The 21,208-nt window shown below is 34.4% G+C and overlaps 1 protein-coding gene and 1 pseudogene across 1 annotated transcript in view; both read right to left on the bottom strand.

Annotated features, from left to right (window-relative positions):
* Positions 1-21,208, bottom strand: part of LOC141451362 (rho-related GTP-binding protein RhoE-like) — a 285,880-nt gene that overhangs the window by 154,253 nt on the left and 110,419 nt on the right. The gene's annotated exons all lie outside the window — the stretch shown is intronic.
* LOC141451582 (U6 spliceosomal RNA) lies at positions 18,062-18,153 on the bottom strand (annotated as a pseudogene).

Here is a 21,208-nt window from a genome sequence, read left to right as displayed (position 1 = left end):
AAACGGGGGTTCTAGTAGATGGCACATTTGTTGAGGAGGTGACTGTCCAAAAAGTCGCGCATTATATACCGGAAGGGTAGCCATATGGTTTAGATAGATAGGAAGTGGTAAATTAGTGTTTTGGCAATCCGAAGCCGTTCACAATATCTGATTTGAACTTTGCCTAAAGCTCCCTTGTAAAATATTAGGCTTTACTAGAATTTTATTTTGATATAAAACCTGTGTTAACCATTCACATAACACTTTATCTAGAATTCTATCTTTCATATTTTTTTAAACCTTTTTTCAAATTTAACAACGAAGGCGCCCATATTATGTTAGCTTTTAATTGGACCAGAAAAATAGAATCCCAGCGGGTCTCAGTTACCAAGGCTATTTGAACCAATCCCTATCTTCAATATTCTATTCCATTCTCAAAATCTATTAACTAATATACAGTAAATTAAATAAAACAAAAATTTTAAAAGAAGTAGAAACTATTTAAATATGGATTAAAATATAAAATATGGATTAAAAATATGAAAATGTTCAAGTAAAATGATTATTGAAAATGTCAGCAAAAAAAAAAAAAACTTGAAGTATATGAAAAATAGTTATCTAGTTCATGATAAATTTCCTGATTCAAGTCACCAGTGAAGATTGAGTATATACAGCCCCTGATGTGGAATTATTGTCAACTTACAATGGCCCCCAAAGTGACGGCAAGTCATCAATCAGTTAGGATAGATACTGAACAGTGACACATTCACATGCAAGAGAGGGAGATCATGCACACGATGACCTTGTTATCTCAGTTCCTGTGTGGAAAAGCTTTCAACTGTGAACGCTCAAAGGATGAGATAGATCAAGTTTATTATCTCATCCTTCGTGCAAGTTAAACAGTTTTATATTTCAAAATGATTAAGAATTTAAAATGATTGAACATGTCAAAAAATGCAGAATAGAACTACTCTATATTAATTCAATTATTTATCTACGTATCGAGACTTTGTAAGAAGCTAAATGTAAAAGAGTGATAGTTTGGGGAAAATCGATAGATTCAATCACAAAATAGACATACGTTGAAGTTGCATTCGTCTAAGAACTAACGGCACATATTGCAAATGAAACAAATGCACTTATGCATTTCTATTAAAATAAATAATATAATATGTTTCTATTCCGATAAACAGAGAACAATCTTTCTCCTCACTTCAAACAAACGGAAGGCTTGCAGATTCTTTGCACATAAGTGTAAAAGAGCATTCGCACAAGAGCACGTATAAAAGTTTTGATCCTAATTGCCTACATTTCTTGATTTCACTTTTTTGGGGGAGGGATAGGGGCCAATTTCTTGAGAAATTCTTCTAAGAGTTATTAAAATACAGTAAATATGTGGTCAGTTCCCCCGAGAGATAACGCCCCCTTATGGAGGCGATAGAGGCCTACAGGGGGGCGGTAAAGGGCCCAGAGAATATTGGGGGTGTGGAAGCGCTTTATGGTGGGGGGCGATGCCTGATTTGTGTTTTTCTAATATTTTAAACTAAAGTCAAAACCTGCTCAAAACACTACATCCATTATTTCGTTGTTTTTTTACTTTTTGGTTAATTTTGGCTATAAAAGCTAATACCGCAATTATACCGTGGATTGAGGTCGATTGTTCAACGATTTTTCATAGCATTCCCATCGTCGTATTCGTGGTGAACGTGGATTTGGTGCTGTTGTAACGCTCCTAACGAGAAAGAGAAATCGTTTGCATGTAAATTAGAGCCTGATATTAACAAAAATCATCAGATTCATCCTTTAAATTAGATTAGTTTTAAAATTTAAATTGAAATGTTTCTTTTAATTTGAACAAAAGTAAGTAAAGTAAAGTAAAGTAATCGCCTATTTTTTCAGGCCGGGCTTAACGTCCAACTACCAATTAGGTGTCGTGGACGGAGGCGAATAGCAAACGTACTTTACTGTAAATTTCTTTTATTAACCATTAAATAAAATCCAAGGCCTAGAGACCGGGAATCGAACCCAGTACCACAATACATATTAGCTTCGCAGGTCTTAATTTTAACAAAAGTATTTCTAAATATTATTTATAAAGCTCTCATTAGAACAGCCTCATTTAAAATGCAAGTTCTTACTGAGAAACAGGATAAGACTCATATGGCCTGCTATAATTACATCAAAGTTATGATTGCGATTGTGATTTTTAAAATGTGGTAAAGTTAAAAATTGTAGGTGGCGCAAGAAAATAATTCGATTCTCAAAGTGGGCGGTAGACGAAATAAGTTTGAGAACCCCTGTTCTAGGTCATCGGAGTTGAATTTATAAAAAAAAATTTACATATGTAATTATTAAATTGACTCACCAATAAAACTGGTTTTGATTACAATAAAGAACGGCACAAACCTGAAATAGATTGAGAAAAAAATTAAATTAAATAAAAAGAAATTTAATTCAAATTAGATTTCGAAGCCCATGTCCCAAACGCAGTACCCTTTTTTGTATACAAAACAAATTATGAAATTTAAATCGAACCATTCCAATCAAATTCAAAAAAGAACTCAAAACAGGTCTTTATACAGTATTTTTGAGTCCCACTTTTCCAAACAAACTTTTTGGGCTTCAGGATACCTCAAAGAAATTATTTGCGATGAAATCTGGATTAAAAACGGCCATGCTTTCACTATCTATAGTAAGTTCGAGTAAAAATAACTGTTACATAAATAAAGTAAAAATTTTTAGAGCCATTCTTAAGAATGGAACATCTAGCTAGTAGAATGCTCTAGATTGGTTGATCACGTTGGAACATGTTCAACATCAAACCTCCGAAGCTTTTTACCAAGATTCGGAATAGGAGAGGAATTGGGAACTACGGCCGTGGTGGGGTTAGAACAAATGTTCGCTCGGTGGTTGTAGACCCAATTTTAGACCAATTTAGACAATTTACTACCAAAAAAAAATTATTCCCAGTTTTCTAGTTACACTTCATTAAATTACCAATGATTTAAGCCTTCTTTCGATTGGATAATTTATTACTGTTTGGCCTAAATCTCAGCACACTTTTAAGCCTAACTCAAACCACAGCTTTTGCAACAATTTCTATTCAATATTTTGCCTAGGCTTTTACTGGTCGCTTGATTTATATAGTATCTCTAAGTTAGGAAGAACAAAATTTATTCCAAACACATATAGCCAACCACCACGCCGGTTTTCATGCTTCCGGTTCCATACAAAAAAAACCCCACCCCATTTTATCTGTATATATTTTGTTAGCTTCCTGCCAGCTCTTATGCTGATTTTACCAGCAATTACTCTTTTTAATATATGTAGTTCATTTTTCTGTATTATTATAATAGATAACATAAAATATTTATAGCATAAAATATAGAGATATTAAATTGATTTAAACATGGTATTATGTTTAAAATATGGTTTTTAGAATAAAATTTATATTCCTTGCATAATATAGAAGAGTTAACTTCAACCAAATTTCTGTTTAAATTATGTTTGTTAATTTGAAGTAGAAAGAGGAACCAAAAAAGAAGTTCTTCTTGTGGGCATCGTTAGATATGTAAATAAATATTTTAGAATAATTTTTGAGGCTTATGAGAATCAACTTGTGTGACTAAAGATTTTGTGTACGTCTTCCATTTTAAATGAATTCCAAAATTCGTCTATTTTTTTTGGTATATCTCTGATGATGAACTTATTTTTCAACTTTCTACTTTCTCTTGCTACAGCTACAGCGGAAGTGTGGGGCGATTGTGACAAATTTTCATTGTCCAGATTTCTGTGGATGTATCCGTTTTCATGTTCTTTAGTTCCGGAAATGTTGTTTTTAAATTGTGTACAAAAAAAGAATGAAAGAATTTAGTGCAGTCAAACTTAATATCTAGTTTGCATACTCCATGGATGCTAACAATTACCACTTAATACAATATAACTATTTAATAAATTCAATAAAAAATCAATTAAATAATTATTCATATTTTAAATCATGGTTAGTGACTTTTAAAAAAAAGGAGCATTTACTATTGTTTCTTAGGATTCTGGATTGGAGAGTTTGAATTCGAAGCAGATTGGATCATTTAGCTGTCCCGTACAGTTCGAGGTTTGAGTCCGTATATCTATAAGGGGCGCTGGTAAGGCATTGGGCAATCTTTTTTTATTCCTAGTGCTAGCTTAGAGTGTCTGTCAAATGGTTGCTTTAACATTTAGTATCTGAAGCTGAAGTCTTTCCGTTTTAGTCGAGTATAAAAGTTCCACGTGAATCGTTGGCCCAGATAAAGTCCGGGATATTTCACTTACATGCAACTGGGGATGGAGGATTTCGCGATTGTAACATGATCACCAATGTATTTTGATTTTTCGTCAATTAGATTTTCCATTGGCAGAGTCCTTCTATGTCTCCACCGTTCTGAACTTTCCGTTCCAGCCTGTTCCAAAGTCCACTTTACTGAATTCCATGACAAAATATCTGCCCACTTTAATCCATTGTTAAATCCGTTTCCTTTCTTCCAGAACACTCTCATCTAGTCACCTCCACGGTGACTAGGACACCGATTGCTCCGCGACTTCCAACTACTTAATTGCTAACTAACGTGTACCAATACTGGATAATTTCCGTTCATCTTTGCACGCTACTACAGGCATGTGTAATTTATATACAGGGTGAACCAGTAAGTATTGTCAATAGGCCTACTGCGTATAGTACATCTAAAGTGGAGTTCAATGACGTATTGGCCAACTTCATATTTTACACTGTTCTTAAGTGACGTCACTTTAATTTTTTTTCTAAAATCATTACTTCTTTCCAATAAAAATGTTATTACTCAGAAAGTTTTAGTCCGAATTCGATTCCGATGACACGGTTAGAAAGACAGATAAATTTTCTAAAAATCAACACCATTTCGAAGCATAAGTTATTCTCCAAACAGCCTCAATCTTCCTCCTGGATACTGGAAAAATAAAAGTAATCGAAATTTTTAAGAAAACTCATTAGGCCCTTATGTGATCATTATCAGACTTAGTTGCTGGCACTTTTTATAAAAGTTTCCTTGCCTAATGGGCTTTCTAACGGTATATAATTTTCCTGGTTTCCTTTTATCTTCGTACGAAAAAATTACGTTTGTAATCACTCAAGAACAGTGGAAAATAGGAAGCTGAATCATTGAACTCCACTTTAGATGTACTATACACAGTAGGCCTATGGACGTTACTTACTGATTCACCCTTGTAGATGTATGTACGTATTATTCATTTTCATCTTTACTTTTGTAAGTAGCAAAAAATAATATTTCTTGATAAGACCCAAAAAAACTTGATTGAAGACAGATGGTCGTTTAATGGTACTCGAATGTTTGAACCCATGAATACAACCCAGCATCAGCAAGGTGAAAGCGAAATAATCATTAAACTGTTTGTAACTGAATAAATAAGACAGTACAAATAGTGTTAAACATGACCCAAAAATCTTTATAATGGTGTAAAATTTAAAATGATTTCAGATTCAATAATTTACTGATTAAATTTTTTTTTTTCACCTTGCTCCACTTTCATTTGATCAAAATATCAATGATTTGATGATTGGGAAAAAAGGAAGAAGACTGGGGTGAGATAGACAGAGAGAAACAGAGTGAGAGAGAGGAATCGGAGATCATGGGTACTGATAGAATTTGTAAGTAAGCTAGGTTGGAACGAAAATTTCTTCAACTAAAGTCAATCAATTGATTGCTCTGAGTGAGAATCCAATCTAGATGCGCGATGATGAGGTCTCACGGCTGCATAAACCAATCTCAGAACTTTTACTCTTTTAGCAATGTTTTAGCTTTATAGTGAAAAAAGCTAAACATTGTTTAAATATTATATTTCTATGTAAACTACGTCACGACTCGAAAGAAAAGGCATACTAATTTCCTAATTATTTATAAATACTTAAAATGGTGACGTTAAATATACAGGGTGTTCATTTTAAGGCGGCTCAAATGCATTTTATGCTTAAACGGTTAACCTGAGCGAAAAATGGTAGAGGAAAAATTTGTTGCTCGTCACCTCTAGTTTCAGAATATTTGACTTGATTTTAGATTCCTGCCCGCATACGCGGCTGACGCGCGACTAAAAGTGAGGGTTCGCAGTTGACCCCTATTTACATATACACAGTTTTAAAGAGTATAAAATGTTATGAAAGAAACCGGAAACCGCAATTCGATATCTTCAAAATTAATGGTGCTAGGCCATTTCAAAATCTGGTATTTATTAATCATATTTCAATTTTTTAACTTGTTATCAAAGAGAAAGAAGAGCATGTGATAGGTCATTTTTATGTATTTTTTCATCCCCTTTCTAATAAAAATATTTCAAATAATGCACTTTACTCAACTTGTGAAGCATGTACTGTGCCTTCAAAGGTGCCTCCTCTGGCTCGCAAGCCAAGTTAGCCAGGAGGTTATCAACAGCTCTCTGTATCTGAGGAGGCACCTTTGCAGGTACAGCACATGCTTCAAAGTGCATTATTTGATAAATTAAGGAATAAGTTTGATCCTTTAAATAAAAGATATTGATCACTTAAATATGTGGCAGGAGGTTTCCAATTTTTTTTGGTAATTAAACGCAACTTTCCCAAAATTACCAAATTATTATTAAACCTTCTTGTTTGTAACAGATGTAAAATTATTTTTAGCCATTTTGTGTATACTTGAGAAAATCTAAAGCTCAACATTTGGAAAACTACTTATTTCACAATATTAAGAACAATACTAGTTTTACTGCCTTGGCAATATTTTTAGTAGAAAGGGGATGAAAAAATACATAAAAATGACCTATCGCGTGCTCTTCTTTCTCTTTGATAACAAGTTAAAAAGTTGAAATATGATTAATAAATACCAGATTTTGAAATGGCTTAGCACCTTTAATTTTGAAGATATCGAATTGCGGTTTCCGGTTTCTTTCATAACTTTTTATACTCTTTAAAACTGTGTATATGTAAATGGGAATCAACTGCAAACCCTCACTTTTGGTCGCGCGTAAGCCGCGTGTGCGGGTAGGAATCTAAAATCAAGTCACATATTCTGAAACGAGGTGACGGGCAACAAATTTTTCCTCTACCATTTTTTGCTCAGATTTTCCGTTTAATCATGAAATGCATTTGAGCCGTCTTAAAATGAACACTCTTAGAGGTTACAAAATCCGTTCAAAAAAATTGGAAACCAAAATTAAAAATCACAGAAAATAAACTCTACAGAAAAGTCAAACCAAAATATTATCACCACAGAAAAGGTAAAAAGTAATTGGTGCCCTTTTTCTGTAAGGAAAAATCGTTAATTAAACTAATAATGAGGGAAAGATAATCAAACCAGATGCTCTTGATGGCATTGTAACCATCATTAATGAGAAGGATCCAATTGAAGGTGATCTTCCACTTTGTCTAATCTCTGATCATAATTACTATAAATTACAGATTATTAAGTGAAATAGCTCGGCTCTTATTTAGATAGTGTTCAAATTAGAGTAATATTTTTAGGGTTCGTGGCTTGATAACTGATTTGTTGCTATGGAAACGAAATAGAGGAGCCAAAGAATGCTTACAAGAAAATAAATAGATAAAACAAAATTCAAAAAATAAAGTAAAGTAATTGCCTATTTCTTCAGGCGGGCTTTACGTCCAAATACCAAATTAGGTGTCGTAGATAGAGACGCCTCTATACTTTACTGTGAATTTCTTTTTTTTAAATCCATAAAGTAGAATCTAAATCCGGGAATAGAATCGAGTATACATTACCAGCTTAGCAAACAGCGCCTCTAAGGGCTCGGCTATCCGTGATACCTAAATCAACTTCGACATTTTTAATATACCAATTGGGGAATGGATAATTAAATGATGTAGATAAAGTTAAAGCAAATAAATCTGAGTAAAGTTAAAGTACTTTAACCAACAATTAAAGGCAAAGGGAAACGAACAATATCCATGTTAAACACACTTAATTATTCAAATATACAAAAAAGTGCATTCTGGGACTGTTACTGTTTATTTTATTTATTTATATTGTATTTTTAATGAAATTAAATTGCAACCTAAAATATGTGCGCTGTAATTGCTTTTATAATTTTAGTAATTTATTAAAGTGGATTTATGCTGGTGCCGGATTAGATTTATTCCGCCTGAACCTGTTTTCTTGCATTCATTACCTAAAATGAATTCTATGTTGCAATAGCTCTGCATCGCCTAAAGCGATTTTTTTTATTGAAAATGCACGGTTCGGTGAGGATTCAATAGCTTTTTAATTACTGGTCTTCATAGCGCTAATAACTGTTGCCCTTTAGTTCACGATTAAAACTATTGCAATCTCATAAAATGAAACTCTTGTCATGCACCTAAAAAGCGCTGGCTATCAAAAAAGTAGCCGGAGCATTATTAATGAGTGGAATGATTTTTTAAATCATTATTCATAAGCATTGAGTACGTATTTATATATATGTTATCGGCAGAGGATAAAATCCTAGTTTATACTATTTTAATTGCCTTGCCAGAGAATACTTATCATTTTCTCGCTGAGTGTCCGAGACTTAAAGAGATTCTCATCCGCTTTTTTGAAAAGGAGAGTCTCACAAAAGAGCAGCTAATAACATGTCTAAATGGTTATCGCAAATGGCATCCAATATAAATTTTTGTAAATATGCTTGGAATTTCCGTCATAATTATCTAATTCTAATAAATAATGGTATAATACAATATATTCTGTAATATTTTTGTGATTTTAAATTATAATTAAAATTTAAAGCAATATTTGTGATGATTAACTATACTATTATTGTAGGCAACAATCCCTCGGATGGTCTTTTAGGCCCAGACCTTTTATTTATCATGTTCAAGAATGAAATTTATTTTGTAGTTATTGTTTTTCCTAAAATTAAAAGGCTTTATTATTGTTACTGTTTTATTTGATGCTATTTATTTTATGATAATTTGACACAAATTTCTTCCAATGATAGTAATTATGCCTTATTATTCGTTTAAAATTAAACATAAAGGGGGCTATTTATCTAGGCTATACCTCATACGTATGAGGCACGCCTGGGTGCCTTATAAAATGCCAGGAAAAAGAGAAATCAATTTTGTGGAATATTTTTGGCCTAAAGTTTTTGAACTTGGCTTTAAAATGAAGTCACAAGAAGCTTTAACTAGATTTTTTTTTTTAGATTTTGAAATGACGGGGTGGGATCCTATTCCCACGGCACTGCAGCCACAAGAGGCTTATTGTGCCTTCCCCTTAAGTCTAATAGGTGAAACCTCCCCTTCTAAAAAGGTCGAGAGCTTTCCCTACCAGTTTCTTCTGCGCTACAATCTCCTTTGGTCTCAAGGTTCCAAAGATATCGTAGCTCAGCCTCTCTGCATTGCAACGCAATCGACCAACAGGTGAGAGGCCGTTTCCTCCTCCTTCTGGCACAATCTGCACAATGGTTCCGAGCTAATAAGCCCTATTTTGTGCAGGTGCTCTCTGAACCTTCCGTGCCCTGTGAGTAGGCCTGTAATCAGAGTGATCTGATTCCTGCCCAAACCTAGAGTCACTTTGGTTCTTTGTTTGCACAACAAGGGCATAACCCTCTTGCTGTGTTTGACCCCATGAAGCATCACCCAGTACCTTTCATGTTCTCTCCAGATCCAATCCCTTAGAGCCTCATGAACTGCACCTCCAGTGATCCCCAGGACTGGTTCCGGACCAGTGAAAGCTTTAACTAAGTGTTAAAGGTATTTAGATTGGAAGGATTGGATTCTGTGAATGTGGCCCGAGTTTCGTGAAGTCACAATGTTCGAGTCTGTTAAGTCCAGATGGGGGGGTTTCGGAAGAGAGCTTTTAGTTCTTTTCTGCAGCTGATAAGTGAATCAAATTACATTTTACAGATAACATAGTTAAACCTCCACTAAAACATGCTATTACTAAACTGTAAACTATAACGCGCGTACAGCTATAACCTTTTTTTTAAAATTTTAAATCATTTTATTTTAAACAAAAATGCGTTTATGACGGTCCCAGGTGTTGGAGGCAGGCCCTTTAACACGTCATTGCATTAATATTAAGGTTGAGAAATTTCCGATATGGTTATAGTTTGGAAAAATCGTGTGGGTTATCATTCCGTTTTCTTTTATGTTCGCATTATAATGTGACCATAATTTTCCTAATATAACCAACAAATTGAAATGTTTTCCAACGATAAATATTAACACGAATTTTGGAGATTGAATTGGGTCTTTTATGCGCTAAAAATAGAAAACTAGAAATGTGTCTTTTAGTATTCAGATTTTTAGTAGCTACAACATATTTTTAAGTTATTTAAATTTACATTTATATTTATTCATATTTATTTTTTGCGAAGTAATTTTTTATATCCTTTGGCTTTTCCCGAATGAAAATAGAGATAGTAATTTTCCACCTTTTTTTTTAGAACACAACAAACACAACCAGAGCCATGAAATAACATTATCTGTTAGCATTTTCCTATGGTGTGCTCATTTATGATATACCAGTTGCCAATTTGCCAGTTGTTGGGCGTGTAAAGAGAGAGCCAGATGGGGGCGGCCGAGAAGGACAGTAGTGACACGGAGGTGGTTAGACTGGAGGAGAGAGAGGGGTGGTTAGAGTTGTTTAGGGGCGGCCTGCTTCCTGGATCAATACAACTCACTCTCTGCCCATGGCGCTCCACTTCGCTCCTCCTCCAGCTATCCTCTTCTAATACAACTACACATATATATAGCCACTGTTGTTCATTCTCTCGCTTTATATATATATATATATATATATATAGTAAACACAGAGATCTAGGAAGCGGTAAATTTTATGCGACCCTGGCTAGCTGGAAATAGTAAATTGTTGATGGTCCAGATAAAGACAGATTATATGGAAACTGGGGAATAACTGTCTGAAGGATTTCCGAGATCCCTGTGTACGCTACTTGACTAACTCATGATATCATTAAGCCAGTGCTAAGCTCTCTTGCGACTGGCTATTTCGCCATCAATAAGCAATATGTGGCTTTCTCGGTGTTTCCATTATGTTCGTCTTCAATTATATAGTTGGTGGACAATTTTGGAGTTTTCACTCATCACAGAAGTAAAATATTTTGTAACATGGTTTTTGATGCACAATGTTGGACGACAATGATTTCAGACCTTGCAGGACTTGGATATCAAATCTGAATGTACTGGGATTTATCGTGTTTAAGTTATCCTGACTAAGCTCTCTACGTACAGACTGACTGACTTAAACAGGGACATACAACTTATAAAAACTTCTTATTTTGGGTGGTAGGGGGGGGCCTATGGGGACCTCCAAACAGATATATCCGGAAAACAGTGAAAATCTAAAATTGGAAAAGAAAATGACTGAACATTTTTCTTTACTTTTGAAGGCATAAAATAATTATAAATAAATTTTCTCAAAATGGAAAACAAAAGTCATTAATTTACTGCCAGCAATCTCTAGGCTCATGGAGAGAGTGAGAGCGAAAGAGAGATGCATTAGCGGATATGCATTAAGTTACAAAATGGAACGGAAGACGGAAAATTTCAGTTGCAGTTCCGTGTCTAGCTGAGGAATTAACTTGATCCATTAACGCAAACTACTTAAACACAAAATTTTTCATGAATTACTGGATAGTTGTGGGTAATGGATGTAATCCAGTGCTTTAATAATTGCAGGAATATGCACTAGCAAATGCAAGGACAGACATGGGTTTTTTAAAGAGCGCTACTTTAAGCTTTAAAATAACAAATAGATAAACTTTAGACTTGTTTTGCTTACTTGTTGAATTTTGTTTTCTACTTTTACACCCTGTTTTGTTGGATGTATGTAGGTTTTCAAATAGTTTTTACGCAAATCTAAACGTTTCGGCACGAACGTTTGCCTTCCTCAGTTATGATGCGAAGTTATATTAAACGCAATGTCGTATTCTCTCTATGAAACTCTGTGAAGGCGTGTCAACAACGTCTGAGGCCATTGGCGGCCTCCAGATGGCGTTCTCTTGTTACAGACCGAACAGTGAGCTGTAAGAAGCTCCTAGGGAAAGGTAATCTAAGAGCCGGTAGCTGGTGATTCGAACTCGGGATTACCACAACTAGTTCTTTACATATTATTAATATTCAATTAATTTTTGGCAACATAATTATTCAACTAGCCATTTTGCAACGTTCACAATTTGAAAATATCGTTCTGACTTTCTGATTAAAAATTTTCTTAATCGTCTGATGCAAACTCCAACCAATGAACGAAAACTAGTAGCAAGGGAAAATAGGATGCATGCATGCAAGTGGAAAACTGCAATAATCTTACATGTTCTTGCGGTGAATGAGAAGGTGGCGCAACTATTCCTGAAGGCTAGACGACCATCCTCCTCCCACACAGTAGACCAAGGGGATTCTACCAACTTTTTCACGACCACCACGAAACCTTTCCTCTACTCTGATGAACCTGGAGACAGAACCCCAGCAGGCTGATTCACGATCCCGTGGTACCATTTCATAGAGACTCTTAGTCTCCTATTTTAAGGCCTAGAATAGTCACTGGCCCAGCCATGCCCAGCTCATGACTTACGGTTTCTCTACACCCTCCTGGTGACAGCATGGGCTTACTACACCATTCCAGGTGAGACGATTTTCCGTACACTTCCCCTATTAGTCGCCTCTTACAACAGGCAGCGGATACTGTGGGACTATTCTCACCCGGTCCCACATGGAGTGCAATAATCTTACAATAAAGAAAATTAGAAGGGCTACTTTTGCAGTCTATTTTCTTTTTCGGCGGGATTTAAAGACATTTTGTTATATATTAAGAAGTACGCCATGATTCCACTGAAGAAAAATTAAAGTTAGATTAATTTTGTATTGACTTTTTCTTACTTCATTCGGGGTGGCGCCTCTCAATCAAGAAGTCAGTATGTGAGGCACACCTACCCAGCTCCTGCTTAAAAGAAGAAAGAGAATTTACATCTCGCGAATAGAAGCTGATGGGTCATGCATGAGGTAGAAACTGAGAATTTGAACAGCTAAAATTGACAGGTTTGAACCGCTCGGTTTTCACTTGGATCCTAGTTAACTCTTTCCTTCATCATACTAGAAACTTAATAGAAATGATTGGATAGCTCTCAACTTAAAAGTAAATACAAATACAAATTATATATCTAACTTCCTTCTTTGCACAGACCTATCTGAATGTTTATTTGATTTCCCAAGTTTCAAATAACTATTTATTTGTTTAACGGCTTTTACTCTGAACTAAATATTTGGCAAACTCGCCCTAAAAGATCCCAAACCTTCTCATATAGACCTTGATCTGTACTTGGATGATGTAGTCTTATATCATAATCATGGAGAATCGATACTATTACTAGCACACAAGCTAAAATACACATACTGGCAAAATACAGTTCTAAATGAAAAATTGAAATACATCACCATAAGTAATATCATACGTTTTATCACTAAATTGCTACCGCAATAGAATAGTATTTTGATCCGTTGTTCTAATCACGTTGAATACTTCGGCTTAGACATGGAAATCAAATAGACCTTCTTTATCCTACGCACTAGTCAAAGAGAACTACAAAACTAGGTTTTCCAATTTCTGTCATTTGGCTCGAAGATGACGGTACAAAAAGACTCCTCCCCTGCATCAGGCCGATGTACTCGACGCTTGGTACGCCTGAAGCCAGTCTAGTAACGGTAACATCAAGTACTTTCAGATAAAATGAGAACTATTTCTTCAGACTTGCTACTGATGGCTCCACATCTAAGTTCAGTAACTTCGCAAAATAATCCGAATATACTTCTTTATCCCAAAAAAAAAAACTCCTCTCCACTCTAGATTATACATTCTAATCCTCTCTACCGTGAAATAGCCACCTATGATCCTTTCATTCCCTAAGGACATAAAATACTTAAACACAATCCCCATTTAATATTCCCTCCAAGCTACAGCTTTTCCCTCTTTTTTCCTGTATTAATCTGATAGCTGTAATCCAAATTTTTCAGTCATTAAACATTTGTTTATTTTTGTGTACGATATGTAAATATTTTAAATATTGTTTATAACGTTAAGATGATTATTTGTATAAACTTGTGTTTTAATTAAGGCCCGTTAACGTCTGAAGACCACTGGCGGCTTCCGGATAGCGTTCTCTCGTTACAGACCGGACAGTGAGCTGTAAGAAGCTTCTAAGAGCCGATAGCTGGTGATTCGAACTCGGGATCTCGTGTGTGAATCCGAATGAATAATAATTAAATATTTATTTAAATAAATATATACATAAAATAAATAATGAAGTATAATGTTCAATACATTTTAACCTTCATAACAAGTGAGGAACGAGAAAGGTTAAGTGAGCAGGATAGGAATGCAGGGGAAAAAGGAGAGGAAAAACCTGCAGCTAGTGTAGAGAGTTAGAGGAGTATCTGTTTTATTCTTTTATGTCTGTAGAGTATAGAAGGATCTGTAGGAGGCTATGTCGCGACAGAGTGGATTAGGATGGCAGACTAGGATGGAAAGGAGCTTGAGCAGACGATTTTGGATATAGGAGTGTACCGGGGGGGATAATGGACGCAGTCTCCGTGGAGTGAGTCAATTCTAGTGCGTCCGAGGAGAGAGTCTGTCTGCGAGTCTCAGAAATTTGTTTTACTTTGTCCTGTAGTTTCTTGATGTTGCTACTACAAGTCCAGGCTCCAGGCGGAGCAGACGTGGGAATCCAGTACACTAACCATTTAGCTAATTCATTTTCTCGAAAAATTAAAAAAAAATCAAATACAAAACTTGAAAGATTTTTCTTTGTTAAAAATTATTATTGACAGTCCAACATGTAAATAATTGTTTATTACATTAAACTTTGCCCCAAAATTAATTATTACTATTTTTTTAAAAACTAGCTAGAGAAAACTAGTGAACAGTTTTCCCCCCAGCAAAAATAGTTTAGGAAGTTTTTTTTTTCATTTAGTTTGAAACTAATATGAAAAGACCGGTCAAGTTTTCGTGAAAATTAGCCCATTAAATACACATTCTGAACCACTTTATCTCCCGTTAAAGACACTTGCAGAACAAGATTTTCTGGGCTAAAAGTTCATTTTATTCCTTAGCTATATAACCGGAAAGTTCAGTTAAAGCAAAGTTTTCCAAGTTGATACCAAACAGGCAAAGTCTTAGAAAATTACTAATTATTCAATAAAATGAATGAACATTTCAATTAGTATAAATCACTGTAATTGATTAAATTAATATTCAGTATACAAAAAAAAATGAGGAAAGGGTGGCAAAAAAGAGAAAGAGAGAAACATTTTATCAATTTGAAGAGAATGAAAGTGTAACGATGACATTTTCATGATTGGAGAGTTAGACAATTAACTGAATTAAATTCATTATTGGCTCCTAATAAATTCAATTCTATTCGCTTTTCTGTAAATTGATATTGTTTGGTTGGATTGTGCTTTTAGCAAAATTGCAATAGTATTACATTTATAATTAAAAAAAAATTAAATAAACAAATAAAAAGATCAGAATCACTTACACAACCCAAAATTCAAAATTAATGAAATTTTAAATTCAATTATCGCAGATATAAGGGTGTATTTGGCTCCCTCTCAGCCACAGTAGGGCCTAGAATGTGATCGCTTTTTCGTCACAAGCTCTTAAAGTGAGAAATGAGTCGACGGAACAACGAATTTATCTTATAAAGCCCTACAAGAAGAGAACCTAAACTCATCTCTGTCCCCCCCCCCCAAAAAAAAACCCTAAAATGAACTCAAATCCTCAAAAATGGAAGAAATAATCAATCTACAAGTACATAAGAAGTTTGCCAGATAACGTTTGGAGCGATTGTTGTGCGAGTTAGCAGCAAATTTATCAATGTTTGTCCGCAGAAGATTAATTTTGTTTTTTTGCCGTTATTTGAAGGACACTGATGGATTATCAATTATCAATTCATCAATAGTATTAATGGAGGATTGAGACCATTCAGAAGTGAGAAGGGGCTCGGTGTGCTGAATGCTGCTGCATTGGTGGAAATGCTTGATATTATTTACACTTCGTTCAAAATCTGTTTTCAATTTTCATTCACTGAATCCATTAAAATGAGGTAAATCCTAAATTCAGGCTAATTAATTACTGTTGTTGTAAAATTGTACAAGTTTGTGCATTATTGATTAGATTTTTATAAATTAAAAAATGGCAAAGAAAACAAAAAATTAAAACACCTTTTTCTCCTGCCCACTGGAAATGACTAAATTAAATGATGGATGGAATATTGTACAAGGTTTTGTTCAAAGTAGTTGAACATAAAACATGAACTTCTGCCACTTCAGTTTGGAAAACAATAGATTAATAACCAAAAAAATTCCAAAACTGGGCTCATTCTGGGCTTTAGTAAGACATTGGTCACCAGAAGAACAAGGTAGGGGGTATTCAGATCTCTGGTTTATGGTGACCAAAAATGCTGTTGACATTTATTCTCCAAAAGAGCGTCGGTAAAGGTATTATACTAGATTTCCGGTTTTGAGAAGTCACCGGAACTGCGAGGCGTGTTTTTTAAGTAAGTACCATTTTGAAATAAAAGAAAAACACTTTACCCAACAATTTTATTTTTACCGGAAAACCTGGTACCTTAATCTACTGTTCTACTTAATGGGCACTAATATTAAGGCAATTATCGTGTCCATACAACCAGCTTTTGAATCCCATCCTCACAGAAGTCTGCCGCCTGATTTGACAACCACTACAACACGGTCGTTTTGACAACGTCATTGTCGTTGTGGCGCTGACTACCCAGTTGCATCTTCAAATGCTGAAAAAAGCAGGCGATATCCACTGGGCGCTCAACTTTTTCTGCACCAAATCTTCAGTAATGACAGAAAGTCGGCCAATACGTTTCACTTCAAGAACATTCGTGGCGGCGGCCATCTTTATAAAGCTCTAAACCCATTCTACTGCTCATCAATGTTTTCTACCATAAACTTCATCTGGTCTTACTGAATGAAGTCTGAATTTCAGCCACTTTCACAACTTTAGCGCTTAGAAAACGAATCACAGAGCGTATTTTCAGAGTCGGCGAGATTAGTGAATCGGCGGAGACAATTTAAGTGCTCAAAAAAAAAACAGAACGTAAACTTGGTCAAATGTTTCTTCGGGACAGATGTTGTTGCTACACAGCTCGCATGCCGACCGCAGCATTGCAGCAGCCGAATTCCAAAAATGGTACTTACTTTAAAAGCACGTCTAAGTACGAAGAAGTGGTGTTTACCAATTGGTGATTGTGTTTATGTTCTCCTTAATCCAAAAATTAAAAATCGCAGTTAGTTAAAACTTTATATTTCGCCTAGAGGCCACCTAGAGGATGTCATAATAAGGTTTTATACTTTAAGAAAGTATTAAAAAATTATTGTAAATATGTATTTGTTATAACTTTTATTTCTAACATTTTATTTTAGATTTTTGGAAAATTTAATTAAGAATATTCCTAGGAAAGAAGTGAGTGGGTAGATTCTCTCTAAAGTACCATTTTCCAGTAATGTACGTTCCTATTTCTGTCTAGAGTGAGTTAAATGAGTTACGGAAATCGAATTTGGAGAAAGTTGTTCAAAGAAAAATCTCTTTACTCAATAGATTGTTCATTTTCTCCAAAATGGCTTCTACACTTTTCTCTCAACTTTTTATGTACGATACATTAATATAAATTTAAAACTTTTGGATGTTATTTAAGTTCTATTTTAAAGCGCCATCTCAATAAATAATACTTATCAAACAATCTAATAAGAATTTAATGCTAAAATTAAAAAGAAAAAGGAATTTATTCCCAAAATTTTGAGGTTGGAAAAGATGAGGCAGTAAAGGAAAAAAAGTAAAGTAAATTGCCTATTTTTTCATGCGTTCTTTACGTCCAATTAGGGTGTCGTGGACGGAGGCAACTAGCAAACATACTTTACTGTAAATTTCTTTTATTAACCTTTAAATAAAACCCAAGGCCTAAGACCGGGGAATCGAACCAAGTACCCACAATACATATTAGCTTTACAGGTCTCGCCTCTAACCGCTCGGCTACCGTGGCGCCTAGGAAAACACGATTTTGCGTGTTATCCTTGCGCAGGGGCCATGCTAATCTTCTCTGTATCGTTCCAGTTTTAAAAGATCAGGCATTAATTGTATATTGTATTCAACAGATTTTAATAAATTCCCTGGGATTTTTTTTTGAAATAGACTGCAATGGGTTTTGTTATATTTGATACCACTAACTGCGATTATTTTGTCTTAAAATTTATTCCAAAAAAGTAATGATTTTATGGAATATAAGGCAGAGCTGTGGTACAGCTCCGACAAAACGTGTTTTTATTTTTATTGCGGCAAATCAGTAAAACATTATTCGATGATTAATGGAAATTCGACTAAATTTAATTGCTCGGAGAAGAAGTAGTCTGGCACTCACAGTAAAGGGTTATTATTTTATTTTTCTAAATATTACTTCGTAATGTAAAATCTAGGATGCTAGATACTTATCTCGTTTAACTATACCTAACATCTAAGGAGTGGAGGGGGAAGGAAGTTATGTAAATATAACCGCAGCAATATTTGTTGGACCGCTACTAATATTTGGTAAAGTTTATGGAGCATGAACAAAGAAATCAACAAGTTGAAAAGTGTGATCCAGGAGGCGGATGAAAAAAGGGTGGAAGTATAATAAAGATAAATATGACAATCAACAAGTATTACAAGCATATTATACTGAAGAATAAATAGGCATTGATGCGATAAAAGAAAAAACAGGCATACATAAATAATGTATTAGTAATGTATTGCAAACGGTAATTAGAGGCATTATTAGATCATATATAAATCTACCGGCAATCAATTGGTGATTGCGTACACATCATTGTGCTTGATTGTGCCAGTCTAATTTATTAAATGTAGATGATTGATTATTATTATTTTTTTTACAGAAAACTAATTTGATTACAAATAAATATTATTTATTACGCACTGAATTTGATTGATTATATTTTGAATGAAATTTTGTTACAGAATTAAACGGGCATGTTTCTGGCAAGGCAGACGATATGGACATTTTTCCATTTTTTGTTATGAGAAGCTAATATGAGTCCCTTATTAAATGTATTTCTTCTGATGGAATCAAGGTAGCTGTGAGATTAGTTTCTACCGAGCTCTAGTTTAATATTGAGGATTCATAATTACTTCAGATGTTTCATATAAACGTAAGGTCTGCAACAACTGTTTCACTATTTTGATACAAACAGAACTTAGCAGTACTTCTGGACAAAACTTTTGTCTTTCAGGCAAAGGTCTATTCTATCCTGTATAGTACTGTGGATGAACCAGCATTGAAATTTAACTGTGTAAGAGAATCAATTTAGTAAGCAGAAGGATACTAAATTCTTGATGTTGGTGTTGGAATGTCTAGGAGAATGAAGGAAGTACTTTTATAGCAAGGATGTTCCTCTGGTCTGGTTTTTCAGGACATACAGGCATTTTAGGAAGTAAGGAGATATAAGGAGGCGCGATTTTTCTCTTTATTAGTTTCTGCAGCCCTTAATCCTCGATAGAATGGTTTTTTGTTTATATTTAGAGGAATACTTCAAGAGACAAATGATGTCAATAGCCTATACTTATCATGTATTCACAGAAGAACCCGAAGTAGAAAACGGAAGTAGATACTAAGTAAAATTTGGAAACACAGAAATATTTTTTCAGAAAGATGACATTGTTCTTATCAGATACTTCTAAAGGCTTAAAGGGAAGATTTGAAAAAAAAAAACTGACATATGAGTGCGAACTATAGACATATAGGCTACCAAAAGCCCTCCTCTAGACACTTCAAGCTCCATGAAATGAATTAAGCCTAGTCTAGAGTAAAATTCACTCAAAAATCGAACAAAAAACCTTAATCTCTTTAACATCCGCAACCAGTTCCGACCAAAGTGGTTGAACATAATCTCATTACACCTCCAAAAATCTATCATGAGATTGTTTTCATATCCTCCTATATCCCACGAATTCTTCACGAAAAACAATACAAGAAAAGAATCTGCTATGATCTTTATTATTTAGAGATAACTCCTTAAATCACAATGGCCAACCAAGAAGTCTCGGATATGTGCGAGATAAACGTTGAATCATTTCCTTATAAGCCAACACCAGAAACTAATCATCAACTTCCGTCAGCTTTTCTAACCAATCCATAAATATGAATACTGCGGAGCATTCAAGGTACGACACCAGCATAAAATAAATGTTTTTTAAACATTTGAATAGAATTTCGAGTAACAAAAGAAGTGCGACTGCATATAGCATTTTCAATTTTTTCCTATACTTTTCAAGGCACTTGACAAAAAGTTTCCTGGCCATAACCTGATTGAACTTATCATTGTCCTCTGGTAAAATTGATTTCAACGGGATTCTGGGCGGTCGGTGAAGTCTCGCTTCATCGAACAAAACCATTTTTTTAAGTTATGGACCTCGTAGTTGCCAATAACAAATAAAGAGGACGAATCATCTTAATAAATGATACATTTTTAAAAGGAATCTTTATTTTAATTTTTAAAATTATTATTGGAAGTTCTTTTTAAAAAAGTTATTGGTCACAGGTGCAAATGGTAGAACCTTTTTATGAAACAACTCTGAAATTGAATCGATATCATTACCGGTCATAAACGATAATGGCAATCGATTTTCCTCTCTACTCTAGACATTAAAATAACATTTCTGCAAGATAACATCACGTATTCTTTTAACATCAAACACCCATTTCAAGATACGCACAATGAACCCAGAACAAGAATTTCTTTTTACTTATTAAAATAAAAAACAAACTTAATGGCCTATTTTTTTTTGTTTAAACTGAAAAAAAATTTAAATTCACTAATTAAAGGTTAAATAAGGACAGTTATTCATTGTATGAGCATAAGAAGTTGAACTCATTCAGTCGCATGTTTTGCTCACAAGAGCATGTAGGACGAGAAGTGATAACACTTCCCTTAAGTGTGCAGTTTTCTGCAAACGTTTCCATAATTTGGCGGGGAAAAAAAACTCTAAACTTTGACGAATACGCTACCCGTATTAGATTAGACAGGATACTGAATTTAGTATTTACAATTGTTTCAGTAACTGGCATTGTGGGTAATCTTGATGTTAACTAGTTACTATATTCGTAAGTTTTACGTAAGTTACCGATTAGTTTTCAGGATTTTAGA

The sequence above is a fragment of the Rhodnius prolixus genome, unplaced genomic scaffold (assembly GCF_049639745.1).
Source record: "Rhodnius prolixus isolate KJV_2025 unplaced genomic scaffold, Rpr scaffold_8, whole genome shotgun sequence".
Lineage (NCBI taxonomy): Eukaryota > Metazoa > Arthropoda > Insecta > Hemiptera > Reduviidae > Rhodnius > Rhodnius prolixus.
This window is presented reverse-complemented; position numbering and strand designations above follow the sequence as displayed.